The following is a 20,853-nucleotide window of genomic DNA, read 5'->3' on the forward strand; positions in this document are numbered from 1 at the left end:
AGAGATAAAATTCATCAAATGTGGGGGAAATGGATTAGTATAAATCTACAAGTCCTTGTTAGTTTGATCAATAGATTTGTTCAACTTATGTTTCTGCATGTCAACCTTTATTGCACCACTATCGATGTGGTCCTGGAAAATATACCAAATATGATAACATCATTTAGTGTATGACCAGGCACATGATGGTAATGCCAAAATTTTGATCCATCGTACTAAAGCGGGTAGAGTCTACTATCAGACAACAGTCTAACCTTAGGAAGGGTTATTAGATTGTCTTTCAACAATCGCTGCATTATGCTCAAGTAAGAGTCATTCAATTTAGTGAAGATCCTATTTTGTTGTGATCCCTGCATAGCAGCTGTCAAAGCAATAGACACAACCTTATTTTCCCTAAACCCTTCTCTGGATGTGCCTGCAACGGACCCACCGTGAGGGTTTGAAGTGGAGTCTCTGAACTTTGACATGGTGTGCTAGTAGTCCATAAGTGCGGAAAACATATTAGGAAAATTCTGATATCGGTTAAGAGATAGTTTTTTCATTGGGCTTTTGTTTGCAGTGAATAAGGTCAACCTTGATGCCAATGTTAGCTTGAATCTCAAAGTCAAGGTTGTGTTAGTCAATACACATGGTCATAAAGGAATCAATATGCACATTAGGGTCCCCGCCACAATTAAACTTATCGAACTTCAATGATTTAGCTGCGGTAGGAAGGATAGTGTTTAAGATAGTGATATCAAGGGGAATCTTCCTATAATATGAAAGCATAAACGATTGACCAGAAGCAAAGGGAATGTTTGTGAGTTGTAAATGCAATTATCCCAAGTTTTGTAAGATGGTATTCAAAATAGGGTTTGCAGGTGGAGGACGCGGAGGTGGGTTGGATGCGCCACCACCTCCATCGACACCTCCAGGAGAACCACCGCCACCGACAAAGGTAGTGCTAGTGCTGATAATAGAGACATGAGATACAATATAGGCAAAGGTCGAGCTACTATACATGTCTGTATAACCCAAAGGAGAGGATGAGACAATGATAGTAGGGATGGTGAGTCTGTGATCAACCATGTGTACCGCTGAGCCAGGCATGCCAACACCAAGTTGAGGACCATAGGTATTGGATTAGCCATCCTAAGGCAAGACACTAGCTAAAGGCACATGACTCGTGACAATCATACATAATGCCCTCGACATCTCCAGGCCCCGTCTATTCGAGATCAACATATCTCTCAAATTTATTACAACATTCCTATCATGGGGGAGGACATTCTCCCAATTTAGGAAACCCTTTCTCAGGTTCTATTCTAGCATGTCAATTTGTTCGAAGTCAACAGTAAGAGTAGAGTCATGATCAACAACAGGAGGGGAAGATAGAGTAGAATTTCTTGAAGAATTGTTTTGAGAGTTGGATTGCGAACCAAGTGGAGAAGGACCCCCTATCAAGATGGACTTAAGGGGATGAGAAGCCAGGAAATCATTTGGGTTAGGAAGCTGATCATTAAACATCATGCTGGGTAAATGAGGACTATAACAGTCAGGAGAAAAACTCTATCTAGATGACCTCCTAACTATGACTCCTATGGCAATCTGGGTCATAAAGCTCATAGACAAGTCTTTCGACACCGAGACTACACAACAAGGACATGAGGTGTTTTAGATGCAAAAAATAGAGATGCGAGATACGCTATGTTTTTGTTTAAAAAAAATAAAAATATGAGATTGTATGAAATGAACTAAATGATGAAAAAGTAAAACTTGTTTAACGCCAGGTTCACCAAAATGTAACAGAGAAAATTTTTGCTACCTCAAGGATAATGAATCCTAGAAAACAAATCGACCTTCCAATACCTCACTCGAACTGGCGCTAAGGGTGAGCCAAGGGATGAAAATAACAAGTTGAACCATTAAATCACAACTCGGGGCTCTCAAGCAGCTCTGCCAAGCCTCTGTCCAGAGGATGAGCATGCAGGTCTGGGACACCAGCGCGACACGCTGTCGTCTTGTATGGAAAAGGTACATAACCCACACAGAGAGTACCAGACACTAGGATAATACAATGAAAATACAGAAAACAATGAAACTGAGCTAGTAGATATGAAATATGAAATGATTAGGATAAAGTAAAAAGGAAAAGATGGAAAGAACTCACAACCGGTCCATGATTGGAGCCTCCCATAATATAATAGATTTCCTATGATTATAAATCTACACACAAACAAGAAAGGAAAATGTTGGGGTTGTGTTTTGGAGTCTGCCTAAGTCAAACCCCCATTTTGGTGTTTCCACCACCACTGACAACTCAGAGAAAACACCATGAGAAGGATAAAATGATAAAAATATATAGAGAATTGAAAAGAGATTTGAAATGGACAAATGCAAATATGTAAATTAATCAAAGTAAGAGGTGAGTAAACTCCCCTTCTACGACCCGTGAAGATGATGCTATGAGCTGTTTGAAGGTTTGCAATAATGGTGGTATGTAGAATACTAGAAAACCCGTGATTAATGCTCAAGAAGGTCACCAAGAGCTTCAACTTGCAAGAAAAGATCTAAAAATGCCAAAAGATCCTCAAAATGCCTTCAAAATGGAGAGATATAAGCCCTGGACAAAAAACCGATGTCGGTGGTCGCATGCAAAGGCATTATGATTCCTTCTGAGTGCAAGTGTAATGCTCAAATGACCACCTTCAGATTGTCAGATTTGCGGGACTCTAGCGCACCACATAGATGTCTCCGTGCCGTGCTAGAGTGCCAAAGGTGATAGGTCGACAAAGTTGGTTATTATAAGCTAACAAGGCGATCCATATGGACAGAAGGACAAAGATGGTGACACATGACCTCTGATAATGTAGAGGAAGGCACCATTTGTCACATTGAATTGCATAAGGTGTGATTTTTGATATTAATATATAATGGCCACACCATAAGCTTGCCCCAAGACATTTCAAAAATCTCCCATCTTTTGCCATGCAAGTTGCAAGATCTCAAAGTAATCATTATTCAAAAAACCAACATTGAAGGGGAATACTACGATTGTTACGTAAACAGATACAACATTTTCAATGCACTGAAATATAAAATTTAAAATGACCCATACTAGAATGATGTCACTATCGATATTGATGCACTCAACCTTCTGCTAGAAGCAACCAAAGATATATCAAGCATGCTCCAGACCATACGAGAAGATACCTAAGAAAAAACTAGGTTAGAAGTGGAGCCTACGACCGATATCAATAATGAATATGACATTGGAAATTCATCATCATTCATTCCCAAATTGCCAAATGGACAACGTGAGCTACAAGCCTTTAAAAAAATCCTCCAAGTAGAAAGCAATGATAGTAACACTATACCATGGCCTAAAATCCATTGATCACCAATAAATGAATGCAACACTGAAGGGTTATTAACCATGGCTTTTTTGAGTTTATTACCAAATGGAAGAAGACTCCCCCTCCAATCAAGGAACAAACAAATCCATCTATATGAATATGTTTTGCATTTAATGCATTACCATGACAATAAATTTGGAATACATGTGAAATTTTTCTATTACCTTTACAATCTAATCATGAGACATTGAAGCCAACAAAAATCAATTGACTGTTTTTATGAAGGCAAACTTGGAAGATAGGGTACAAAAGACTATAGAATAATTTCGACAATGATTACAAGATGTCCCAGATGACCAGTTGGTGAATCAGTTAATGAGATTTGATACTTTGTTACGAGGGACACGAGCTTACTGGAATAAATGTTGAACAAATCTAACAACCATGATTCAACAACTAGGCACCCTAGCACTATTCTTCACACTTAGTTGACACAAAGTGGCCAGATGTTCATACATTATACCCACATACTACCAACCCACCAACACAATACTCAACAAAAAAATTCATAGACAATGTGGTCCAAAACCCACACATAACCTCCCTATACCTCCATCAAAGATTCACAATATTCCATGAGGAAATATTACTGGTACAAATATGAGTAGCAACATTGAGGTTCTTCTCATGTCCATGGTTTCTTGTGGGTTTCAAATGCACCTAATATGGATACCATAGATTGGAACAATCAAGACACTGGAAATGGCTAGGCACTTTTTTAATACATATGTCACTGCTTGGAATCTTTGCAATCAAACTGAAAGACCAAACAAAACACACCATGCTATTGCAGACAATCCATGTCTACTTAATACTAATCAAATAATATTTGCGGATCCTCTATTAGATTATGAACAATTATTGAATACAGTACAAAGACATGCCAAATGCATAGAGCACACATACTTGAGAAAGAAGGGCTAATCTATGCAATGTCGATACAAAGCTCCATGGCCCGAACAATTGAAATATACCTTGGCATGTGATGGTGAGAACAACAAAACTTATACTGCAACTAGAAATGATGACCGACTCAATTTCACAACCCTCAAATGCTTGCGATATGGAGAGCCAATGTTGATCGCCAACCTATTACTTCAAGAAAAGTTGTCCTAAACTACATCTCTAAGTATGCATCCAAGTCAAAAAAAAATCTGAAAGCTATACTAGAACATGTTGAAGAAAATAGCACACACAAGCAAATTTGAAGACAAAGATTTACTAGCATACAAAAAATTCATGATGAGTATAGTTCCAAACTGTCACATTGGAGCACAAGAAACATGTCATATGCTCTAGAAAGTGCCACTCGTCACTTGCAGTCGATCCTTTGTTTCCTTAAATGTTGGCAAAAAAGTGTTGAATCGAATAACAAAACCAGACAATAAAGATGACTTAGCAACCACTTATATCCACTCCTACATGAAGAGACCCCTTGAAATAGAGTTCCTGTCCCTAATACAATCAGCAAAACTGTATACATATGGCCCAAATCAAAAGAAGAATAAAAGACAAAAGAGAAAAGAAAAGGCAATTATGTTCACGTATACCCCCAATTTTATAGCATCCCAGTAGAAGACGATGACAAGTTTGATACATTTTGTAGGAGCGAGCTACTACTATACAAAAACTTCCGACACATACCCACAAACATCAGAATCACAAAACAAGAGATATAAACAAATTGGAAATCACTACAAGCACAAAATTATTGCGCTTGGCACATTAATAAGTTTAAAAACACACCTATGGTAGAAGAAAATGATGAAAGTGACAACGACAACCTACAACCTGACCATGCAACAAACTTATATGAGTGGAAATTACTATCCAAAATGGGTGCCACCAATCAGTTTAGCATAAATGAACTTGAAATACTACGAAGACGAGACTTCGTCCTCAATAACCGATGGAAACCGATCGTTGTTCCTCACCAACTAAATGATTGTGCCATTTAGCTCATAAGTAGAGGCAAAACACAAATTGAGGACACTATTTACCAATCACCAAATCCAAATACACCATCCCACCAACTAGCTCCTAAGCAAAAACTTGCATTAGACATCATCACTCAACATCACATGAACCCATCCCCAAAAGATCCTCTACACATGATTATTCAGGGAATAATAGAAACTGGTAAATCATATTTAATAGATTGTATCAGGAAAATCATAAACAACAAAACACCCCAAAAAATGAACCCTTCGCTTGCTTTGGCACCTACAAGAGTGACTTCTTACAACATTAGATCCACAACAATCCACACAAGCCTCCAAATACCTATTAAATACATTCATCCTTTACATGGTCAATGTTTGAAAGTATTCCAAGAGGACTTCAAACATCTTAAATACATTCTAATAGATGAGATGAGCTTTCTAGGACCAAAATTATTGCTAAAAATAGACACCCACCCACGAGATGCATTCCCACAAAGACAACATAAAGAATTTGGTGGCCTCTCCATTACTCTTATCGGCAACCTTGGCCAGCTCCTATCGGTCATGGATAAGCCTATATATGCCTCACACTCTAGAGAATTAGCCCTATGAAAAACATTTACAACCATAGTAACATTGCCCACCATATTATGTCAACAAGGACAAACTAATTCCCAGGAACAATTTCAAAGAATTGTACAAAATATAAGAGATTATAAACCATTCCAAAACAAGTGTCCAAACACTTATGAAACATACAGAAAAAATGTTAACTACCGAAAAAAAATAAAAAATTTTCAAGTCCATCCATGTATTTGCAACCAAAGAATTTACTACACTACACAACAGGAAAATGCTTAAACAGTTAAACCTCCCAATTACAATTAGTGCAGCATAAAGTACACGACAAAATTCAAGTGACTACAAAACAGATGACGAACTCCAGCAAGAGGTTCTACTATGCATAGGGGAACAATTCATGTTAACAATAAATATTTGGATTCAAACATGACTTGTCAATTGTTCACTAAGACAAATTAAAGCTATAATCTACAATAACAATTCCAAATCCCCGATCTACCAAACTATGTCGTAGTACAATTTGATAACTACAACGAACCAACTTGGGACACAAAGAACCCAAAGAATGTTCCCATCATTCCAATAAAATGAGGAAATTGAAGACAACTACCACTAACAATGACCAGAGCCATGACAATACACAAGTCTCGAGACTCACACTAAACAAAGGTACAATAAACATTGGCACAATGAAAGACAAGGATTAACATTTACAGCCATATCAAGAATCAAATCCATGGAAATACTGCAAATAGAACCAACATTTTCCTTCGAAAGATATTACAAGATGGCAAATAATACTTACACAAAAATCAGAAATCAGGAAAGAAGAAGAAGTCCGCTTAGAACTAATTTCAATGTAGCTACTACAGACTTCCAAAGGTAAACATACCTAAAGGCTCTGAAAAACATTCAAGTAAAGTACAATCTGTTTAGGACTTTCAGTTTTCCTTCATTATGAATTCCTTATACATGTTTTATTTTTATTCATTTGGTCAAACTAAATCAGCTCTTGGATAATTGTACTGTAGTTATGAATCATATATTTGATTCTAAATTGATTGTTTTAGACCATCATAGAGAACAAAATGTGAGATCCACAACAGACCCTCACATTTTGACTTCAAGTGCCCGGTGATGATCATGCCAACATGCAAATGTTAGAAAAGGTCTCTTATTTCTATATTGTAACAGTTCCAGATCTAAAATAATATAAAGTATTTTAATTCATTACAATGTATTTTTGTATTCATACATACTACAATCTGGATATTTCAAAGTGATTTGATATACTTGAAAAGTATTTTAATTCATTACAATGTATTTTTGTACTTGTACATACTACAATCTGGATATTTCAAAGTGATTTGGTATACTTCATTTACATTCTTAGGTCAAATTTTTCTTGCCACAGAATTTGCTGTAAATCTATGTTGTTTCTATAATTAATCTATTTCATTGTATTCCAAAAAAATCTGCAATTAAAGGAAAAAGGATAGAAGTAAGTAGCATTGGATTACCTTAGAAATATTTCTCCTCTGGAAATAAAAAGAAACAAAGATATAACAAACAATAGTAGAAGCAAAGATAGAACAGGGTTTAAAAGTATCTCTTTTAAAACAATTAACCATTGGTATCGAATGCTCACTCACACTTATTCACATGGAGTTCTAAACTTGCAAACATGCTGAACAATTTGGAAAGTTAAAGAGTAGTTACTAACAATGATAATGACGTTGATTTTTCTACACCTCTTTATTCAAGAAACCATAGATTTAGTTTCATCTTTGTCATCTTGAAGCAAACCAGTGCCAATCTGAGAGAAAACACTCCAGTAAACAAAAGGTGATAGGACACAATGGGATAACAGTGAAGGTTTACTTCTTTTAGTTTGCTTATTTTTTGTCTCATTGGTAATTTGGATTATCTGTAAGTTCTTAGGTTTGTGGTAGCTTAATTCATAGTCTTGCATGCTGTTCACATTTCCAGGTTACATATACAATTGTATATGTAAGTCCATACAACTATGAATATGCATGCATATACAACTATGAATATGTGTTTGAATTGTTTCATATATATGCTTATATAGCTTCATACATGCATATATTATCATACAAACACACATGCATAATTGTATATACACATTAACTCATATAGATAGTTATTTATGCACATATAAAGTTGTAATATGTTAATATAGAAAGACCTCTAAACAAAAAAATACTAAATAAAAATAAAACCTTCAACTATTGTGATAATTTTTAGTTTTAAATAAACCTTATGGATCTATATTGTAGGACACAAAGAGATTATTGCATCGAATAATTTTGTTAGTCTCAAATATAGTGAAATATTCAACTATTAGCTCAAATCATTTTTGTTGGAGTTACACGATGTATATGTATAAAAGTGTGTATATATAAAAGTCTAATTGTAGAAGAATTTTACAATTCTATTTAGTTAATGAAAAATATTTATAAGAGAATATATATATGGACAAATAGCTATAAATATACAATCTATAAATTATTAAAGTGCAAGTTAGATAGGTTGTTGTTTTCTATACAAGAAAATAGAAAAGTCAACAAACTTAGAAATTTAATAATGCTATATGCAAACTACCTATTGAGAGTAATATAGAAGTATAAAGATTATATATTTGATATCAGTGAAATATAAAACTATGGCTATCTAAGACAAATTTTGTAAGTGTTAACCCTATCAAACAATATAATAGAATTGACGAGTTCTAGAAACTTCTAGAATTTGCATAAGATATATTATAGAACACTTGGAGAAAGACAATAATGGACTACCTTATTAAATGGAAGTGTTGATAATTTACTTCTTATAACTTGAATATCTTGGAAAAATGTAAGCACTGAATGAGAGTTTTTTGGGTTTGAATTTGAAAATTATGTGTGAAATTTGAGATGATTTTTCATGAATTATGAAGTTAATTTATTTTCAAAATTTGGGAAGGCAAGCTTATAACATTGAATGTTTGTGTATGTGCCCTTAGTAATTGGAAGATGTTAAATGAATTAAAGTGTGAGTATGATGGTATGCTGAAAGAATAAGTATCCCGTAGATTAGTGAGAGGGGAAGGGGGGTGGGGGGGGTGAATCAGTACTTAGAAAAACTGATACAAAGTTCCCAAACTCAAACTCAAACATGCAAAGTAATCTTATCAATGAAATACCACTGTCAAGAGCAATACTCATAAGAATACCGGTTGACTTTTCCAACAGCTTAACAGTAAACAACATTTAACTTGTAAACATCCAAATGCTTTATCATATGCCAATGTTTCACTTCTCAATGCATCTAGTTATCATGCCTTATCAGAAATAGTTAATCAAATCATTCACAAGATCATAACCACAAAAACATTCACCACATGACACAAGTATTTATACGTGGAAAACCCAAATAGGTAAAAACCACGATGAGATGAGACTCACAAGATAATATCTAAACTCTTCTGAAGTTCGCCCTGTTAGGAGCCAAGCCTGTTAAAGCTTTTACAAAAGTCCTCTTAAGAACTGATCCTGTTAGGAATCACCCGGTTAAAGGATTGACTGCAAATGCCTTGTTAGAAGCAAATACCCTGTAAGGAGTAACCTCAGTAGAGGATTTTGAAAATCCAATCTAATGGACCACTTTGTTAGAGGATTTAATAAGTAACCAAGCTTGTTAGAGCTTACCCGGTTAGGGGATTTAAATTCTGTTGTAATTGCTAGAAAACAACAAGAGTTTCTTGATCTGTCTGAATAGCACTACATTTGCTTGACTAAAACTCTCAACTATTGTGATAATTTTTATTTTTAAATAAACCCTATGGATCTATATTGTAGGACACGAAGAGATTATTGCATTGAATAATTTTGTTAGTATCAAATATAGTGAAATATTCAACTATTAGCTCAAATTTTTTGTTGTTGGAGTTACACGAGATATATGTATAAAAGTCTAATTGTAGATTTTTTTTTTACAATTCTATTTATTTAATGAAAAATATTTGTAAGAGAATATATATATAGATAAATAGCTATAAATATACAATCTATAAATTATTAAAGTGCAAATTAGATAGGTTGTTATTTTCTATACGAGAAAATAGAAAAGTTAACAAACTTAAAAATTTAATAATGCTATATGCAAACTACCAATTGAGAGTAATATAGAAGTATAAAGATTATATATTTGATATCAATGAAATATAAAACTATGGCTATCTAAAACAAATTTTAAGAAATTTTGCAAGCGTGAACCCTATCAATAAATATAATAGAATTGATGAGTTCTAGAAAGTTCTAAAAATTGCATAAGATATATTATAGAATACTTGGAGAAAGATAATAATGGACTACCTTATGAAATGGAAGTGTTGATAATTTACTTCTTATAACTTGAATATATTAGAAAAATGTAAGCACTGAATGAGAGTTTTTTGAGTTTGAACTTGGGAAAGCGGGCTTATAGCATTGAATGTTTATGTATGTGCCTTTAGTAATTGGAAGATGTTAAATGAGTGAAAGTGAAAGTATAGAAATACATAATTGACTACCCATTTAGTTGATTGCCTTTAGCAAATTTTAGTAAAATGTATTTGACAGATGTGAATGCGTTCTTTGCTAGGATGCTTTCAAACAAGTAAACCCAAAAATTTAAGTGGAAAAATATATTTAAAAATCTTAACATAATTTAGATCAGTTCCTTAAGTCTCATTCATATGAGACAATTTTTTAATATGAAAATTTGAATGTCAAATACTACAAGTGGAAAAATATATTCAAAAATCTTAACATAATTTAGACCGGTTCTTTAATTCTCATTCACATGAGACAATTTTTCGGTATGAAAATTTGAATTTCATTTATTACAACTTCACAGATAAAATACATAATTATTCGATCACTATGTTATTATCACCCTTTATAAATCTTTTCTTCATTCTTAAATCCTCTACCATCTTCCATATCCCCTTCCCTATAAAGTGCCAACATATTTTAAACTATGAGGCTATAAATCTGTTAGGCCTAGGTGATTTGTTAGTGTGTAATTAAAAGGTTACAAATATGACTTCGTCCATAGTGAAGGGGGTCATTAACATGTTATTGTCTGCTTTGAAGAAAATTGATGGTATGTAAGAGAAGAAGAGATCACCTTCATTAGGATTCACATCCATATTATTGGCTAACAAACCTTTGAAATAGTTAACTGCTTCCATTTCTAGATGTCCTCCTTGCTTCTAGCCATAGACCATCTAGATTGAGAATTTTGTTAATTTTATGTCAGCTTCTCCTTGCCTTGTGAATACATGAAACAAAATTGTATTAAAATCCCTAGATCTCAACTAGTTCTCTCAGGGTTTGTCTCTCGAGAAAAGTTCTTTCCTGACTAGAAATTCTTGATGTTCTTCTTAGAGTTGTTTCTACTTTTCGTAGTCCTCTTTGTACATTTCTAGTTTTATAATCTTTTCATTCAATTCTTCAAATTCCCTCTCAACTCTTTCTTTTACTTGGAATATGTTCTTAAATTTTTCTTTGTTCCATTCCTTCAACTTCAATTTAAGATAGTGCATCTTCTCGAGGAAAACATTATCTTCATATCCTAACAAATTTGTTTGCCTTTTTCTAAAAAAGAGAGCTTTCTATTCAAACCTTTCCTAGAGGAGATGGTTGGGGAGTTCTGTGTAGCCTTCAACTTAGACATAGACACCTCCAACCTATTAGTAGTGGAGGGCTCCAAATGGAACCTATTCTTTGCAACTCTTCTTGCAATTTTATCTTGTATAGCTTGGAGAGCAACAAAGCTCCTCCAAATGGTTATGTTAATCTTTGTTAGTCCCCAAATTTTTTCATAGAAATCCAAAATTGCATTAAAATTACCATCAACTATTAAATGTTGGCCATTCAAATATTTGGTTTTTGTGTAGATAGACTTCCATGTGGCTAATTTATCCTTTTTCTAATAGGCCCATATGTACAAAATTGATATTTTTAGTACTTACTTGACATTCCATCCAAATTGGATGGAGCTTATTTTTTTTTAACTGATATGTTGTACACTTTTCAAAGAATCCCCATTCTTCCACTTGAGCCATCTGCAACTTGGAACAAAGCTGGCCATATCTTATAGTAATTGGTAAACTTGATAACTTCCTCAATACTTAGCTTAGGTTAGGTTAATGTAGCAATACCCTGCCCATTACTAGCTTTCTAGAGTGACACTTAACCGAGCATCGTTTGTTAGGAGCATTTAAGCCCCTAACATTCCATGCGGCGATCTTCATTGCCCTCCAAGGGAGGGCTTTCCTCCCTTGGATGTGGTCATATTCTTTAATGCTTGTGAAGATTTTCTCTATTTCTTCTTCTTTCCTCTTTTGTTTCTTGATTTCCTTCCATTCCTAGTACCCTCTATAATTTATTGTGCTCTCTAGATGTTTGATTAGTTAATGCACCTTTGATCAATTATCTCTAAATCATTTGTATCTATATGACCCTCAAGTTCTCATCCTTTAGAATTGACATCATCCTTTGTCGATCTACTTTTGCCACCTTCTACATTGTCCTCTTTCAAAGCTTTAACTTTTAGCTTTGCTTTGATATTCTTATTTCCACTTGGTCTCAAAGACAAAACCAATCCGGTAGGTGGACATGATTTACTATCATACCATTCAATTCTTCCCCTTTACTATAACTTGTATTAGACCCAATTGGCTATGGATAATTGGAGGAGGATTGGAGATCTTTGTCAGTTGCTCTATCTTCAATCATGGGGAGATTAGGCTCTTTGATAGGATCTTAAAGGATAACAAATTGCTTTTTAACCCATCTCTTGGTAGGTAAATACTTGTACAACCTATAATTAATTTAGATACATCTAATTTATAAATACAATCAAGTACAATCAGATCTAAATTAATTGAGTTGAAACTAATGAATGCAAATGGAAAAGTAAAGGAGTTGAGAAGGGATTAACTCTTTTATGAATTTGTCATTGTCAATGGGGAAGATTATGCCACATTACACTCGACAATCAAAATTAGGATTTTGAAACTCGTTTTATAATTTTTAGACTTTAACAAACTTGTATTGCAATTTTGGGCATACTCTAGACTAGGTTGCACTTGTAGCATTTTTATTTGTCTTGTTAAGTCATCTACATATATTATAATTTTAAATGTGTCTTAAACAAGGGTGGTGTTGAAAACCACCTTAGGGTATGTTGTGTTCAAAGGGATGGTTTATGATTGTGCTAATGGGTATGTTGTCGTTCAAGTCCTACAAACTTCTCGAGCGAGTGTTGATTACAAGTTTAATGTTAATTTTTGACTATACTAAAGGGTGGTGTAGTTGACTAAAAAGCTTTGAGTTTCTTTCATGTAAGTCTTGAGGTCAATTTCCTTCACTTCTCTTCACTTTAGTTTATTCGGTTGTATCCTTGTTTGAATCTGGTCTATACTCTGAGGAGTTTAGAGGGGTTGTAGCCTTGTTTGAATCTGGTTTATAGTCTAAGGCATTTAGAGGGGTTGTAGACTTGTTCGGTCTATAGTCTGAGGGGTTTAGAGGGGTTGTAGTCTTGTTCGAATGAAGCTATTATGTTTACTCTTTAATATGTTTTATTAATGTTCATGGTACAGATTATATCTTTTTGTTTTTCTTTCACGAATAAGAAGGTAGTATCATTGTAGAGCTATGCCTATCCTCATAAGTCTTAACTATCATATAATTAATATATATCCTTTTGTTTGAATATGGTCTATCTATAGTCTAAAGGGGGTTAGAGGGGTTGTAGTCTTGTTCAGTCTATAGTTTGAGGGGTTAGAGGGGGTTGTAGCCTTGTTCAACTGAAGCTATTATGTTTATTCTTTAATATGTTTTATTAGTCTTCATGCTAGAGATTTTATCTTTCATGGATAAGAAGGTGGTCTCATTATAGAGTTACGCTTATCCTCATACACACACACAGATATATATATAAAATTCTTTTACTATCAATATTTTAAAAATAATAATGTAGATTACTTCTCTCATATCTTATAAGATCTTCTGTAACATCTATTTTTTCTTAATTCTATTTTTTTTCTTTGCAAAGACGAACATGCTTTTGTTTTAATAAATCTAAATATATAATGAGATGTGCATCATAAAATGTCAAAATTTCTAATAATCTTAATGTCATTGAAATGACATTGTATTGATGAGGTGGGAGCATTGAACAAACATTTGTAAGGTGTATATTCAATTCTATTAATAAATTTGGCTTTTTTTTCAACTTTATTTAAATCTCTATTAAATTAGATAGCCTAAATTTTTCTATTAATGATGTTAGAAATGGCCATCACATGTCTTATCTTATTAAATATTTTTTGTCATGTACTTTCAGTTAGGGAGACACAAACTTGTGATTGTATTAAAAAGGAAAAAACGGATAAATTTTTCAAATCGAAAAACAATAAATCTATGATTGCTATGAAGAAAAAGATATAAATTTATTGTAGTTTTTAATTATTTTTAATGGAAAGTTAATTAATTTAGAATCTTGCTAGTTTGATTGAAAGTAATAATGGATAAGTTTGGCATTTTTAAGACTACATAACCATTGTTCATTCTATTTAGGTCAACAATGAAATCATTGTGAACAATTTTTTTTTTGCCATGCTATGATAATGATGAATTATATAAGGTTGTCTTCTAAATGGAAAATAAAATCCCCTTTATTTATAGCAATTTAGATAACTATAAATGGACCTTTTTGACAAGAGGGTAGAGGTTAGATTAACAACATTCAAAATTATAAAAATATTCATGAAGTCAATACATATAATTAGTAAGTTGATTATAATACATCAATTATTTATAAAAAATATTTTTTATGTTTAAATTTCAAGAGTTTTATGCTATAGTTTAGATATAAAAATGTATAAATGTAATATTATTTGGTATATTACAAGATTTATGAATTGGTTATAAGAAGCACAAGTTAACAAATCATACAAAAGGTAGTCTTGAGATAGCAATTAGAATAAGAAAATGATTAGTCAAAGTATATTATAAGTTCTTGTGGAGGATACCATGTTATAAAGTTATGTCACATATAGGATATTAAATTATAGAGCGGATAAAATTTAATGATGTACATATTATAGAAATTTAATTAATTATTTAAATTAGAGGACAATACAACTTAATTGAACCTAAAAATATTATGCACCATGAAGATTGAAAATTGAGAATTTTATTTTTTTAATATTTAAGTTATAACAACTCAAATTAGAGAGACCAATACAACTCACCTTTAGAATTTTTTTAAAAATTATAATTTAGTTTAATTTAGAATTTGAAATAATTTGTGTATTTAAAAATGACAAAATATAGAAGGCTAGATTTTAGTTTCTAGATTGTTTTTAACTAGATTTTTGTTTATAATTTATTCTAAAACTATAATTACTAATAATTGATTTTTTTCAAAATGAATTTGTAATTGTATCTAATTTAGTTAATTATTTAACAATTAGATAATAAATATTTTATGAATTTTAGAAATTACAATTTAGCTTAATTATAAGATGAAATCCAAGTTTTTAAATCATCGTGGATTTAAATAATTGAGTTTCATTTAATGTTAAAATATTGCAAAATGCCTATTAAGAGATTGATGGTGTGATGAATCAATAAGGATCCAGTCAACTCTCGGTTAATGGATTTGATTGTTGTAATTGTTAGAGAACAACAGGGGTTTGCTGATTTGATGAATAGCACTACTTTTCTTGATCAGATCCATTTCATGCTCCTATCTTCCTTTACACATACTGTAGATACATCATCTAGTTCAGCAACCAATCACTCTTACTGTAGCGTCGTAAATTGTACGCACTTGCTAGGGTGGTACAATTTCACACCTAGTTTAGCACCCGCCTTGGTGCATTTTGCATTTTGCATTGCATTTCCCCTTTAGCACTTAATTAATTAAATTAATTAGGTCTAAGGTGCTATTTTATCATCTCCTATATCATAAAGTTGGGCCCTTTTCATTAAAGTGTGCCCCTTTCCTTTCATTCTTCCAATACATCATTTAATCAAAAACCCTAATTAAGTCCTATTTTGAACTTGGGGGCTTGATTTCGGGGGTAAAAACATCTTGAAATCACCTGTAACTTCGGGATTCGCTCTAAAATCATCATATCCGACGGCCCTGAAAATTTGGTGAAAAGTTGTCGGGACCATGGCGCCCGGAGTGCACATGGTCCCGGACATTTTTCCCGAAATTTTAGGAGCGCGACCCAATCATAAAATAAAGCTTAACCCCAAGAAATTGGTGGGAGATTCAATCTCTAGGTCGGCCAAAAGTTGAAATTAAGACCTAGGGTTTCATATATAAGAGCTCTCTTTCTTCATTTGAAAGGATCCGAATTTTGGTTTCAGGGACCTTCTATGTAGCAAAAAGAGCAGATCTTTGAAGACTTCAACAACATTCAACATCCATCCATCAAGAATTCATCAATTTCATTCATTCATTTAGGGCTTTGAAGACATTGAAGAGCAATAGGGGATTACCGACTGAAGATTGGCTTGTACCCCTCCCTTGGGGTTGGGTATGATTTCATGTTGTTTTCATGTCTTTGCATAAGCTTCATTACATCATTTGTATTCATGCTTTAGATCACTTTGCATCTTGATTTGGAGCATTTACATTATCATTTGCAAGCAATTAGGGTTTACTTTCTAGGTTGCTCTAGTTTGCCTACTTGCATCTTAGGATCTTGCACACACACAAGGTCTGCACACACAATACTTTTTACAATACAAATTGGCTATTCATGGAGGTGGAAATCACCGAAGCGGGGGTTTGACTAAGGCAAAACCTTATATAGCCGCCCACCATACCCTTTTCAGATATAAGTGCAGGTTTCGGGACTCGGACGACGCCGCAGGTTGCAGATCCGACGGAAGCAGACTAAGATAGGACAACACACCAAATTTCAGAGAAAAAGACCAAGACAGGGGCATGGGGCACCCTGGTCCTCCTGACAGACAACAGTTTTCAGCATTTTTGACAGCTTTCCAAGTTGCAAAACAGCAGTTTCCGGAGCAGTTTCAGGGGCAGAATCAGGACAGTGGCACCCGCGCCCCCGTCCCGAACATTTTCATTCATATTTTAACACCGGGTATGCATTTACATTCTTGTCTTGTCCTTGTGTTTACAGCTTTCCATTGTTTAAGTTCAATTCTGCAATCTTGTTATTAGTTCATACTTGCACTTTGGGGTTAGGGATTGAACTTGCATCACTTTATCTTTCAATTGCAACAAAGGAATAGAAATCCTAATAAGTATCCCGTGGCTCTCTCTTCCACAAAAAGAAGTAGCCAATTGTGTGATACCTCTAGGCTCTTTCGTATTCCACAAGTGTGTGGTTGAAAGTGAGATTAGGGCATGTTTGCTTAGTGTCACTTTTTCTCCTACACATTTTGGTGAACCCGACGTGAATTCCAATCTTCTCTAATTCTGATTTATGTTTTCAAATTTGAGTGTTTATGCTATTTCAAATTCAAATTTGTATTTACAAGTTTTAATTTCTTGCAAAATTCAAAAATTTAGAGGAAATTTTTGCTAAAATTCAAAGTTGAACTTGTGGATAGCTTAATTAATTTCAAATCTGATTTAGGAACTCATTTGAATCATAAATTTCATTTTCTAAATCTACATTATAAGTGCTTGCATTGGTTAAAATTAAACATTTCCTTCTATTTTGCTTGTGTTATCATTTGAAAGAGGAAAATTGTTGTCATGATGCATTCATTTCATAGATGTGATAATGGGTTAGCTTCCCTTGTTTCAATTTTTCCTTCTCCTAAAGAACCTCTCCCCATCTATAACAACATTTTAGTGCCTAAAATAGTTGCTACCAATCCCTTTGAGACTCTCCCATGCTCTAAGGATGAAGACTTTAAGAGTGATCTTGATAATTCTCCTAAAATGTGCCCTTCCTATTTAGCTATCCTAGAGGAAGAGAATGATATCATAAACACCTTTCTTAATGCCTCTCTAAGTGAAAAGGTATTGATTAACATTGACTTATTTTCTCCTAAAGTTGGTCCTTCCAATGGGGGCATGTTAGTGCAGCAAGAGGATGACATTATCCCTACATTTCCTAGTGATGGCATTTCCTTTTCCAACAAAATTCCCACTAGAGATGATGAATTAATGATAAATGCTTACCCTTCTCCTAAAGTTTGTCTTACCCATAAGCATCCCTTAGAGAAAGAAGATGAAATAATAAGCAATTTCCTTAATTCTCTCTCCCCTAAAGATCATATTGAACATATTTTGAGGAAAGAGGATGATTTTAACACATCTATTGATGCTCTCCCTCCTAAGGATGAGGAATTAATAAACAATGTTATCTCCTCTCCCGAAATTGACAATACTTCAAACATTCCTTTCAACAACTTCGCTATTTGGGATGAACCATTAGAAGAAGGTGTAGATTATTCTCTACCCCATGAGAGAACCCTAGCCAAAGGGGATGAAATCAATATTGAAAACTCCCTTGATAGTTTCTCACCTTCCTTGAATCTCAATTATTCTCCCTTTCCTCAACTTGGTTCTACTCATAAGGAAACCCTAGTTCAAAACAAGATGGTTAACATCTCTTTCAAAGATCTCCCTCTCAAAAGTGAGACTTTAGAGAGTAATGTTGAACCTTCTCCTAGAGAGTTTATTCCCCATGTAGATCCTTTGATGATAGAGGATGATATAACCCTTCCTAGTATTACTCTACCTACTAGAACATCAATGCCTACCCCTTGTCTCTCTCCTAAAATTGATTTAATCCGTGATGAGATTTTAGTGCAAGAGAAGACTATCAATAATTCTTCCAACACTTTTGTTCATTCCTCTAAACCATCCTCAATCAATTTGATACATGTGAATGAAACACCTAACAAACCCCTCTTCACTGTCCAAGGTGCTTGTCCTTCTCAAAATTCTCAACCTTTAAATAAGCCTATCTTAGTGGTTCAAGGTGGTTATGTTAATGATTCTTTTTGCACTCCTAAGAAACCTATTATTACTGTGCAAGGAGGTTATTCTACTAAGAGCCCTTATGAGTATGCTAAGCAACTAACTAGAGAGAGTTATAATGCGGTTGCTCATACCTATAACACAAGAAACAATAGGCAACCTAATCCTCCTCTAGTTATCCCAACTTCACTTCCTCCTTCCCAACCTATTCTTCCTCAAGCTCCTCGTATTTCACAAATGCTTAGTAAGGACTATGATCTTATTGAACAACTTAAAACTACTCCTGCTAAGATATCCCTTTGGGATTTGATCCAAACTTCTTCCGCTCATCATGGAATGTTACAAGATGCCTTGAAAGATTTGAATGTTCCTCCACCTAATACATCTAGTAATATAGTGTCTTTGGTTAACTCTGTGATGAATCCTAAAGCTCAAATTGTGTTTACTCAAGATGAGTTGCCTACTAGTGAAATTCAACATCAATATGATCCCTTGATGATTGTGGTTATCATAAATGACACTGCTATAAGATGAACATTGGTAGATAATGGTTCTGGCCTTAATGTGTGTAGCATTAATCTATTGCATAAGATGAATGTGGATACATCCCTTATTGAGCCTGACTCTCGTCCCATTCGAGGCTTTGATAATGTGGCTAAGTCTTCATTAGGTATTATCACCTTACCCATCATAGTGGGACTTGTTACTTTGCCTACTCCTATCCATGTTATGTCGGGAAATCTAACATACAACTTGTTATTAGGGAGACCCTGGATTCACAGTATGCAAGCTGTCCCCTCTACATTGCATAGACAAGTTAAATTTATTTATAACAATAAGACATATACCTTGATAGGTGATACTAATTTTCAAGCTTGTTTGCAAACATCTACTTCCAAAGGGAGTTCTTCTAAGCCTTCCTCTTCTAGTGATGACTTGTTAAACAAGATACCTATGGATGAATCATCACCCCCTGATAATCAAAATTCTTTGGAAGAGTCTAAAGTTCCTGAAGAAGATTCTTCTCAACTTGAATCTACACATGAAAAGGCTTTTGATCCTGAGAAGGTTCTCGTAGAAGATGATTGGGGATCTCTTGATTTTAATCCCACCTTTGTAGGTGAGTATAGGGTTCCTCCTAGAGAGCTTAAAGTTAAAAAGAAGGAAGAAACTAGAGATCAATCAGTCTTACCTGAACCTATGAGCAATAATTTTGTGGCCGCTTCTCAAACTTCTTCTCCTCACACCTCTAATTCTGAAGAATTTGATTCTTTTTCTTATGAAAAACCACCTTTTCTTTCTGAAATGGCTAATCTCTATGGTCGTGGTTTTCATATTTTGGCTAAGAGTGGGTATAGTGGAAATGGTTGTGGCGCAAATGAACATGGAATTAAAGTTCCTTTAGAACATAACATGCATGAATATTCATGTGGACTTGGATATAATCTTTCTAAGCCCATCAAAGCATCTAAAAGACCATCTCTCAATGTGAATGCTATATTTATTAGTGATGATGATCTCACTTCAACTAAATCATCTTCTACTTCTATCAACTCTCATTCCCCTCATAAGGAAATCTTGGCGATGAACAAATCTCTTTATGAATCCCCTCAAATTTCTAAATCCACTTATGAATCTTTATCTCCTATTCATCATAAAGTCCTTTCCTCCAGGGATAAGGCTCTAATAAATTACACTCATCCTTCTTCTAAGATTTCTTGTGACTTTTCTTCTTCAATTTTTATCATTTTATACATGTTTTTGACCTCACTTATAGTTGAGCCTTTAGCATGTCATATTCAAATACCTCATTTAGTCTATCATGTCTTTAAATAACATTAATGGCTATTATGTTGCTCATCATTATGTGACATTGGTAGCTCATTTACTGGGGGCTC

This window comes from Cryptomeria japonica, chromosome 6 (assembly GCF_030272615.1).
Source record: "Cryptomeria japonica chromosome 6, Sugi_1.0, whole genome shotgun sequence".
NCBI classification, from domain to species: domain Eukaryota; kingdom Viridiplantae; phylum Streptophyta; class Pinopsida; order Cupressales; family Cupressaceae; genus Cryptomeria; species Cryptomeria japonica.